The sequence below is a fragment of the Symphalangus syndactylus genome, chromosome 7 (assembly GCF_028878055.3).
Source record: "Symphalangus syndactylus isolate Jambi chromosome 7, NHGRI_mSymSyn1-v2.1_pri, whole genome shotgun sequence".
NCBI lineage: Eukaryota > Metazoa > Chordata > Mammalia > Primates > Hylobatidae > Symphalangus > Symphalangus syndactylus.
Window position 1 is genome coordinate 78,117,101 of NC_072429.2, and position 11,295 is coordinate 78,128,395.

General features: G+C 42.4%; 1 non-coding gene across 1 annotated transcript; it reads right to left on the bottom strand.

Moving 5' to 3' along the window:
- Nucleotides 1-10,731: 10,731 nt before the first annotated feature.
- On the bottom strand, nt 10,732-10,794 carry LOC129487059 (U7 small nuclear RNA). The gene has a single exon (XR_008659187.1). It is a non-coding gene; the product is annotated as a U7 small nuclear RNA (small nuclear RNA).
- Nucleotides 10,795-11,295: the final 501 nt, after the last annotated feature.

The following is an 11,295-nucleotide window of genomic DNA, read 5'->3' on the forward strand; positions in this document are numbered from 1 at the left end:
CTGCACAGAAGAACTTAAACTCACATATATTCCCTCCATTCTATTTCACAGCTCTTTAGTGGCAATGGCCCAGTGTGTACAATCTGTTCCATGTGTCCAGACTCGGCAGGAAATGGGGAGTGGGAGAACAGACAATGACATTCTGTAGGTCAAACAGAAGGCTAGGATGGATGCCATTATTGTATTGGGCTTGGAGTGAGAGGACCAGGTTTGCAGCCTATCTGTTCTCAGCTGCATGACTTGGGACAAGCCACCTGATCTTTTGAACCTTGGTATCTTCAGTTATAATACACGAATGATTTTTAGCCCATAAGGGGCTAAAGTCTATCTTATATTCTTCCTTCATCCCCTCTCCTTTATTCCCTAAGGAGAATGAGGGCTGACATGGATGAATCAAGGGCTTGTTCCTGGGCCAACTGGTGAGTAGTATGGTCTCACCCTCTAAAGAATTATAATCTCTTTGAATTTCAAATCCCTCATGGCTAGTAACTCAGGATGGGTCCTGGGCTACCCCAGCCTAGGAGCTATTCTGCTCTGATGAAGCAAAATAAGCCAGACCTGCTATAGGCTTAGAAAGAATCTCCTTTTCCTCTCCTTTGCTGATCTCATATTTTCTTGAACCAGCCTCTCCTTGTACTCTGGGCTTAAAACCAGAGGGCTGAGAATTAAGTAAAGCTTGGTGGCAGGCAAGTAAAGCTTGGGGCCTACTTACCACATTGCTGCCTCTGCTGTGTCACGAGGAGCCCTACAAGCAGTCCAGCCTGGCTCCCGGGCATGCCCCCGGGTTCAAGGGCAAAAGACTTTGCCTTGGCTTTAGCACATGTCTCTGGGGACAGAAGCAAGGCAGTATGGCGCTTCACGCTTTCAGCTTCTCCTAATCTTTTTCTACCTCAGTAGAACTAATCCTAATAACACCATCTTATAGGATTATTATGACAATGTAATGAGATCATCTAAGAGAAAACGTTTTGAAAACTATTCAAAAATGGAAAGTAACAACCTTGAATTCTAAATTCTTCCTATTTTAGTTTCCTCATCTGTTAAATGTAGTTTTTAAAAACTAAAAAACAAACATACTCATAAGTCTTTTGAGGGATTGCAAGAGGAAAAAAAAATATATATATATATACATATATATATATATATATATTTTTTTAAAGGCAATCCAGGAGGGGTGCAGTACTCACGCCTATAATCCCAGCACTTTGGGAGGCCAAGGCGAGTGGATCACCTGAGGTGAGGAGTTCGAGACCATCCTGGCCAACATGGTGAAACCCCATCTCTACTAAAAATACAAAAATTAGCTGGGCATGGCGGCATGTGCCTGTAGTCCCAGCTACTCGGGGACTGAGGCAGGAGAATCATGTGAACCGAGGAGGCAGAGGTTGCAGTGAACCCAGATTGTGCCATTGCACTCCACCCTAGGAGACAGAGCAAGACTCTGTTTCAAGAAAAAAAAAATGCATTTATAGTCATGGAAATTATTTCATTTTCACTTTATTAACAGTTTTGACACTGAAATCCTCTATAAAGTGAATATATGGTTAGACTTCTTATAGGCCTTATGCCTATTAATGTTCTTGTAAATCTGCAGAAAATAGGGCCATCCATTTACTATAATCTCTTATTGAGAAGATATAGTTGGTTTTACTCTTAACACTGCATGACTGTTTCATTTTAGATTCCTGGTAATTACATAAGTCCTAGCAGTAAGAAGCCTCTTCTGATTCACAGTGACTCTACCCCATAAACAAGATCTGTCAGTCTATTCTGTAGTTCAATGTATTGTATTGTGCACAATTGCTGACCCTCATGTAGTTCACAAGTAGAAAGCATGGCCCGGCCCTGTAGGAGCTATACTCCAGGCAGCAGGCATTGATCTTATAGATACAAACAGATATAAATCTCAGCCAATCTCCTACATATGTTCCAAACATCATGTCTTCCCTAACATAAAGAACTAGACATATTTGGGCTTTAAATAAGGTCTAATTTCCTGAAAGCACAGCCAGCATTTCAGGGGGAAATAACAAAAACAAAAAAACTTCAAGAGTGGAAATGCTATATAAAAAATCCACGAGTTTTTCTATCTTTAAGGCAGTAGATGAATGGGTGCCTAAAGATAATTATACTAGACTGGAAGTAAAAATCAGCCGAATAGCCATACGACTAAGAGCAGATCTTGCCAAAGCCTCAGCATTATCATAATGCAGGTGTTTCTGCACCCCATCTTCCTTCCTCAAAGGGTGCCTTTGCTGAGCCCTGGTGCTATCAAAGGGCTGAGTCTTTCTCTATTCAATCTCTGCACTCTAGTTGGAGGATTCCAGGGCATTCCGTGTCAGAGCCCACACCAGAGGCTGGAAAGAAAGAGGTTGGGCACACATTTGCCCCTTGCCCTGGCCACCCTTGACCACCACATGGCCTGGCAAGTGTGCACACAAAGCCCAATGCTGGGGAGCTGGCACCATCTGGGGGGAGAATCACAGTGTCAAAGGACAGCGTAGACCTTCTGGCTCCTGTCACCTGCCCTCACGCCACATAAAGAGAAAGCTACAAGGCAAAGACCTCCCAGGAAGGGATTGACTCCAACATATCTCGGTCATTTGTCCCATATCTGCTTTTTAAGTACGCAGACTAAGCCAGACCCTCATGACTAAGTATAACTAAGTACACACTGGTGAACAAAAAGAGGTCCTGCCTGCCCAGGTCCCAGAGCAAAGGTGAGGATGAATCCTTCCATTTGGGTTTAAGCTTCTCACCAAAAGAGATCCAGACCTCCTGTTTCCTCACTAGTGGATCTTTTTTTTTTTTTTTTTTTTTTTTTTTTTGAGACGGAGTCTTGCTCTGTCACCCAGGCTGGAGTGCAGTGGCGCGATCTCGGCTCACTGCAAGCTCCGCCTCCTGGGTTCACGCCATTCTCCTGCCTCAGCCTCTCCGAGTAGCTGGGACTACAGGCGCCCGCCACCACGCCCGGCTAATTTTTTTGTATTTTTAGTAGAGACGGGGTTTCACCGTGGTCTCGATCTCTTGACCTCGTGATCTGCCTGCCTCGGCCTCCCAAAGTGCTGGGATTACAAGCGTGAGCCACCGCGCCTGGCCAAGTGGATCTTAAGGGCATCTCTGCCTTGACAACATTAACACCGATATCTAACACTCAAAACATTCCTTTTTCTCAGCTTAATGTTACTGGTAAAAGAAATTTTTTGGGTGGAGCCAAGATGGCCGAATAGGAACAGCTCCAGTCTCCAGCTCCCAGCCCCAGCGACACAGAAGACGGGTGATTTCTGCATTTCTGCTTGAGGTACCGGTTTCATCTCACTAGGGAGTGCCTAACAGTGGGTGCAGGACAGTCGGTGAACCGCACTGTGCGCGAGCCGACGCAGGGCGAGGCATTGCCTCACTAGGGAAGCGCAAGGGGTCAGGGAGTTCCCTTTCCTAGTCAAAGAAAGGGGAAACAGACGGCACTTGGAATATCGGGTCAGTCCCGTCCTAATACTGCGCTTTTCCAACGGGCCTGGAAAACGGCACACTAGGAGATTGTGTCCCGCACCTGGCTCGGAGGGTCCTATGCCCACAGAGTCTTGCTGATTGCTAGCACAGCAGTCTGAGATCACGCTGCAAGGCGGCAACGAGGCTGGGGGAGGGGCGCCCGCCATTGCCCAGGCTTGCTTAAGTAAACAAAGCAGCCAGGAAGCTCGAACTGGGTGGAGCCCACCACAGCTCAAGGAGGCCTGCCTGCCTCTGTAGGCTCCACCTCTGGGGGCAGGGCACAGACAACCAAAAACTCAGGGAGGACCTCCACAGCCTTAAATGTCCCTGTCTGACTGACAGCTTTGAAGAGAGTAGTGGTTCTCCCAGCACACAGCTGGAGATCTGAGAACGGACAGACTGCCTCCTAAAGTGGGTCCCTCACCCCTGAGCAGCCTAACTGGGAGGCACCCCCCAAGTAGGGACAGACTGACACCTCATTCAACCGGGTACTTCTCTGAGACAAAACTTTCAGAGGAACTATCAGACAGCTGAATTTGTGGTCTCACGAAAATCCGCTGTTCTGCAGCCACCGCTGCTGACACCCAGCCAAACAGGGTCTGGAGTGGACCTCTAGTAAACTCCAACAGACCTGCAGCTGAGGGTCTTGTCTGGTAGAAGGAAAATTAACAAACAGAAAGGACATCCACACCAAAAACCCATCTGTACATCACCATCATCGAAGACAAAAAGTAGACAAAACCACAAAGATGGGGAAAAAACAGACCAAAAAAACTGGAAACTCTAAAAAACAGAACACCTCTCCTCCTCCAAAGGAACGCAGTTCCTCACCAGCAACGGAACAAAGCTGGATGGAGGATGACTTTGATGAGTTGAGAGAAGAAGGCTTCAGACGATCAAACTACTCTGAGCTACGAGAGGAAATTCAAAACAATGGCAAAGAAGTTAAAAACTTTGAAAAAAAATTAGGAGAATGGATAACTAGAATAACCAATGGAGAGAAGGGCTTAAAGGAGATGATGGAGCTGAAAGCCAAGTTTCGAGAACTACGCGAAGAATGCAGAAGCCTCAGTAGCAGATGCGATCAACTGGAAGAAAGGGTATCGCTGATAGAAGATGAAATGAATGAAATGAAGAGAGAAGGGAAGTTTAGAGAAAAAAGAATAAAAAGAAATGAACAAAGCCTCCAAGAAATTTGGGATTATGTGAAAAGACCAAACCTACGTCTGATTGGTGTACCTGAAAATGATGGGGAGAATGGAACCAAGTTGGAAAACACTCTGCAAGATATTATCCAGGAGAACTTCCCCAATCTAGCAAGGCAAGCCAGCATTCAGATTCAGGAAATACAGAGAACGCCACAAAGATACTCCTCGAGAAGGGCAACTCCAAGACACATAATTGTCAGATTCACCAAAGTTGAAATGAAGGAAAAAATGTTAAGGGCAGCCAGAGAGAAAGGTCGGGTTACCCACAAAGGGAAGCCCATCAGACTAACAGCTGATCTCTCAGCAGAAACTCTACAAGCCAGAAGAGAGTGGGGGCCGATATTCAACATTCTTAAAGAAAAGAATTTTCAACCCAGAATTTCCTATCCCACCAAACTAAGCTTCATAAGTGAAGGAGAAATAAAATACTTTACAGACAAGCAAACGCTGAGTGATTTTGTCACCAGCAGGCCTGCCCTAAAAGAGCTCCTGAAGGAAGCACTAAACATGGAAAGGAACAACCGGTACCAGCCCCTGCAAAAACATGCCAAATTGTAAAGACCATCGAGGCTAGGAAGAAACTATAGCAACTAACGAGCAAAATAACCAACTAACATCATAATGACAGGATCAGATTCACACATAACAATATTCACGTTAAATGTAAATGGGCTAAATGCTCCAATCAAAAGACACAGACTGGCAAACTGGATAAGGAGTCAGGACCCATCAGTGTGCTGTATTCAGGAAACCCATCTCACGTGCAGAGACACACATAGACTCAAAATAAAGGGATGGAGGAAGATCTATCAAGCAACTGGAAAACAAAAAAAGGCAGGGGTTGCAATCCTAGTCTCTGATAAAATAGACTTTAAACCAACAAAGATCAAAAGAGACAAAGAAGGCCATTACATAATGGTAAAGGGATCAATTCAACAAGAAGAGCTAACTATCCTAAATATATATGCACCCAACACAGGAGCACCCAGATTCATAAAGCAAGTCCTCAGTGACCTACAAAGGGACTTAAACTCCCACACAATAATAATGGGAGATTTTAACACCCCACTGTCAGCATTAGACAGATCAACGAGACAGAAAGTTAACAAGGATATCCAGGAATTGAACTCAGCTCTACATAAAGTGGACCTAATAGACATCTACAGAACTCTCCACCCCAAATCAACAGAATATACATTTTTTTCAGCACCACACCACACCTATTCCAAAATTGACCACATAGTTGGAAGTAAAGCTCTTCTCAGCAAATGTAAAAGAACAGAGATTATAACAAACTGTCTCTCAGACCACAGTGCAATCAAACTAGAACTCAGGATTAAGAAACTCAGTCAAAACCGCTCAACTACATGGAAACTGAACAACCTGCTCCTGAATGACTATTGGGTACATAATGAAATGAAGGCAGAAATAAAGATGTTCTTTGAAACCAACGAGAACAAAGACACAACATACCAGAATCTCTGGGACACGTTCAAAGCAGTGTGTAGAGGGAAATTTATAGCACTAAATGCCCACAAGAGAAAGCAGGAAAGATCCAAAATTGACACCCTAACATCACAATTAAAAGAACTAGAAAAGCAAGAGCAAACACATTCAAAAGCTAGCAGAAGGCTAGAAATAACTAAAATCAGAGCAGAACTGAAGGAAATAGAGACACAAAAAACCCTTCAAAAAATTAATGAATCCAGGAGCTGGTTTTTTGAAAAGATCAACAAAATTGATGGACCGCTAGCAAGACTAATAAAGAAGAAAAGAGAGAAGAATCAAATAGATGCAATAAAAAACGAAAAAGGGGATATCACCACCGATCCCACAGAAATACAATCTACCATCAGAGAATACTACAAACACCTCTATGCAAATAAACTAGAAAATCTAGAAGAAATGGATAAATTCCTCGACAAATACACCCTCCCAAGACTAAACCAGGAAGAAGTTGAATCTCTGAATAGACCAATAACAGGTTCTGAAATTGTGGCAATAATCAATAGCTTACCAACCAAAAAGAGTCCAGGACCTGATGGATTCACAGCTGAATTCTACCAGAGGTACAAGGAGGAACTGGTACCATTCCTTCTGAAACTATTCCAATCGATAGAAAAAGAGGGTATCCTCCCTAACACATTTTACGAAGCCAGCATCATCCTGATACCAAAACCTGGCAGAGACGTAACCAAAAAAGAGAATTTCAGACCAATATCCTTGATGAACATTGATGCAAAAATCCTCAATAAAATACTGGCAAACCGAATCCAGCAGCACATCAAAAAGCTTATCCACCATGATCAAGTGGGCTTCATCCCTAGGATGCAAGGCTGGTTCAACATACGCAAATCAATAAATGTAATCCAGCATATAAACAGAACCAAAGACAAAAACCACATGATTATCTCAATAGATGCAGAAAAGGCCTTTGACAAAATTCAACAACCCTTCATGCTAAAAACTCTCAATAAATTAGGTATTGATGGGACGTATCTCAAAATAATAAGAGCTATCTACAACAAACCCACAGCCAATATCATACTGAATGGGCAAAAACTGGAAGCATTCCCTCTGAAAACTGGCACAAGACAGGGATGCCCTCTCTCACCGCTCTTATTCAACATAGTGTTGGAAGTTCTGGCCAGAGCAATCAGGCAGGAGAAGGAAATAAAGGGTATTCAATTAGGAAAAGAGGAAGTCAAATTGTCCCTGTTTGCAGATGACATGATTGTATATCTAGAAAACCCCATTGTCTCAGCCCAAAATCTCCTTAAGCTGATTAGCAACTTCAGCAAAGTCTCAGGATACAAAATTAATGTACAAAAATCACAAGCATTCTTGTACACCAATAACAGACAAACAGAGAGCCAAATCATGAGTGAACTCCCATTCACAATTGCTTCAAAGAGAATAAAATACCTAGGAATCCAACTTACAAGGGATGTGAAGGACCTCTTCAAGGAGACCTACAATCCACTGCTCAATGAAATAAAAGAGGATACAAACAAATGGAAGAACATTCCATGCTCATGGGTTGGAAGAATCAATATCGTGAAAATGGCCATACTGCCCAAGGTAATTTATAGATTCAATGCCATCCCCATCAAGCTACCAATGACTTTCTTCACAGAATTGGAAAAAACTACTTTAAAGTTCATATGGAACCAAAAAAGAGCCCGCATCGCCAAGTCAATCCTAAGCCAAAAGAACAAAGCTGGAGGCATCACGCTACCTGACTTTAAACTATACTACAAGGCTACAGTAACCAAAACAGCATGGTACTGGTACCACAACAGAGACATAGATCAATGGAACAGAACAGAGCCCTCAGAAATGATGCCGCATAGCTACAACTATCTGATCTTTGACAAACCTGACAAAAACAAGAAATGGGGAAAGGCTTCCCTATTTAATAAATGGTGCTGGGAAAACTGGCTAGCCATATGTAGAAAGCTGCAACTGGATCCCTTCCTTACACCTTATACAAAAATTAATTCAAGATGGATTAAAGACTTATATGTTAGACCTAAAACCATTAAAATCCTACAAGAAAACCTAGGCAATACCATTCAGGACATAGGCGTGGGCAAGGACTTCATGTCTAAAACACCAAAAGCAATGGCAACAAAAGCCAAAATCGACAAATGGGATCTCATTAAACTAAAGAGCTTCTGCACAGCAAAAGAAACTATCATCAGAGTGAACAGGCAACCTACACAATGGGAGAAAATTTTTGCAACCTACTCATCTGACAAAGGGCTAATATCCAGAATCTACAATGAACTCAAACAAATTTACAAGAAAAAAACAAACAACCCCATCAAAAAGTGGGCAGAGGACATGAACAGATACTTCTCAAAAGAAGACATTTATGCAGCCAAAAAACACATGAAGAAATGCTCCTCATCACTGGCCATCAGAGAAATGCAAATCAAAACCACAGTGAGATACCATCTCACACCAGTTAGAATGGCCATCATTAAAAAAGCAGGAAACAACAGGTGCTGGAGAGGATGTGGAGAAATAGGAACACTTTTACACTGTTGGTGGGACTGTAAACTAGTTCAACCATTGTGGAAGTCAGTGTGGCGATTCCTCAGGGATCTCGAACTAGAAATACCATTTGACCCAGCCATCCCATTACTGGGTATATACCCAAAGGACTATAAATCATGCTGCTATAAAGACACATGCACACGTATGTTTATTGCGGCACTATTCACAATAGCAAAGAGTTGGAACCAACCCAAATGTCCAACAACGATAGACTGGATTAAGAAAATGTGGCACATATACACCATGGAATACTATGCAGCCATAAAAAATGATGAGTTCGTGTCCTTTGTAGGGACATGGATGAAACTGGAAAACATCATTCTCAGTAAACTATCGCAAGGACAAAAAACCAAACACCGCATGTTCTCACTCATAGGTGGGAATTGAACAATGAGAACTCATGGACACAGGAAGGGGAACATCACGCTCCGGGGACTGTTGTGGTGTAGGGGGAGGGGGGAGGGACAGCATTAGGAGATACACCTAATGCTAAATGACGAGTTAATGGGTGCAGGAAATCAACATGGCACATGGATACATATGTAACAAACCTGCACATTGTGCACATGTACCCTAAAACCCTAAAGTATAATAAAAAATAAAAATAAAAAAAAAACTCACATCGACACTTTCTATAGCAGGTAAGTTTACTCATGTTTATATTGATGTTTTCAAATGAGAGTTTATTAGAGTGGCTGTCCCTCCCTAGAATCTCAGCTGTTCAGTATCCAAAGAGAGGGTTTAACTATTACCTAATTATTTATCAGAGAAAAATCACTCTCTACTAGTGTTTACTCAATATTCACAGCTCTGGTTGGAATATCTTCATTCTTCCAAGAGTTACTATGCATCTACGATGTGCTAGGCAATGTGCCTGTATGAGAAGGATAAGACCCCTCCCTAAATTCAAAATGTTTGTGGATTAAATCATTTAAAGATGTAACAAAACTTACAGTGTATTTCTATGAAATAAATCTCCATTATATCATAAAAAAAAAAAAAGAAATTTTTTATATATTAGCCCTGCCCTTCTTACATGGGGGTGCAGTGGGCTTCTTCCGGATAGTTTGAGGCCCCTAGCCTCAAACACTTCGTGTTCACTCTCTAAATAACCCAAGGAATGGCCACTACAAATTCTTTGGATTCAGCTTCTGCCTGACAGAGGGAGGTAAGAGTAGTGGTGGGGGTGGGGGGAGTTTCATTTTCTTAATGCCCGAACCTCAGTTAGCACTTTAGAGTACAGAGGGAAGATTCTGAAATTTTCTGTGTAGGAATTCAAAATGATTACTTGACTAAATTTGCATTTCTGAGATAAGCATTTGTAATAACCCCTAAATAAATTATAAATTTCATTCTGTCACAGAGTCTGAATGAATGAGATTTTGACGGATTTCTATTTCGTGGGTGGAGACAAGGAAGACTCCTTGAGGCTGAGGGACTTGCAGGAGGTGACTCTGCTCACGCAGACTCTTGACCTTTCACCAAAGGTGGCTTGGGTGTGCCGGGTTAACAGGCTCCTAAACCTGCCTGGAGCAGTACAAAAACAAACATCAACATTCTCTGCACCGGCTGAAGCTCTGAGATGTTCCAGCAACCCACATTACAGAATGCAATTTCAATTCCAATTAACCATATCACTAAATCATTCTAAGGTCACCTGGGGCAATGTATTGCAAATTGACAGCCACTGCCCACTCAATTTAATAGGAAATGACCAGTGTTTTCTAAAAATAAGAAAAGGGTATAACAGAAAATATTAGAGTTCATTGCACATCATGAAGTATTGTTTTATCAAATACTTAGTTCAGGCAGGTAGGTAGGTGATGCATCATTACTGTGGGCTATATCATATCATATCATATCTATCATAATACACAATGCATTTCTACTATGCTCTTGGTCAAAGTAGACAAACAATGGCTAAGGTGTGCTCACATTATTTAGTCCTCTCTTTCTTTTTTATTTTTTTCGATGAGGCTTTCCAGCAAAAACTGGAAAGCCTGCTAGACAAATTCTACAAGAGTTGTTAACCCTTCTTTTTTTTTTTTTAACTCTTCTTTTTCAGTGCTGCCAAATAGTGTGCTTCATTCTCATTCCCTTGCATTCATATTACCCAAAGATACCAAATGGCCTCTGCATATTCATCAGGGTTTTACCTGCCTTGAAGGGGTGATTGCAAGGCATATATTACTTTTTAGGATGGGAACAGCCTGGGTAAAATGAGAGTCATTCATGAAAATTCCACGCATTTTGCAGAACTTAACAAACTGATCACTCACACCTTTTCTTTTTCTGGTCAAGGTAGTAACTGGTTTTCAGGATTTGGCCTGAGATTCATCAGAGTCCCATGCATCGTAACACCCTCTATTGCTAGGCTTCTAAAACCCTGTGTTGGCCGGGCGCGGTGGCTCACGCTTGTAATCCCAGCACTTTGGGAGGCCGAGGCGGGCGGATCACGAGGTCAGGAGATCGAGACCACGGTGAAACCCCGTCTCTACTAAAAATACAAAAAATTAGCCAGGCGTGGTGGCGGGCG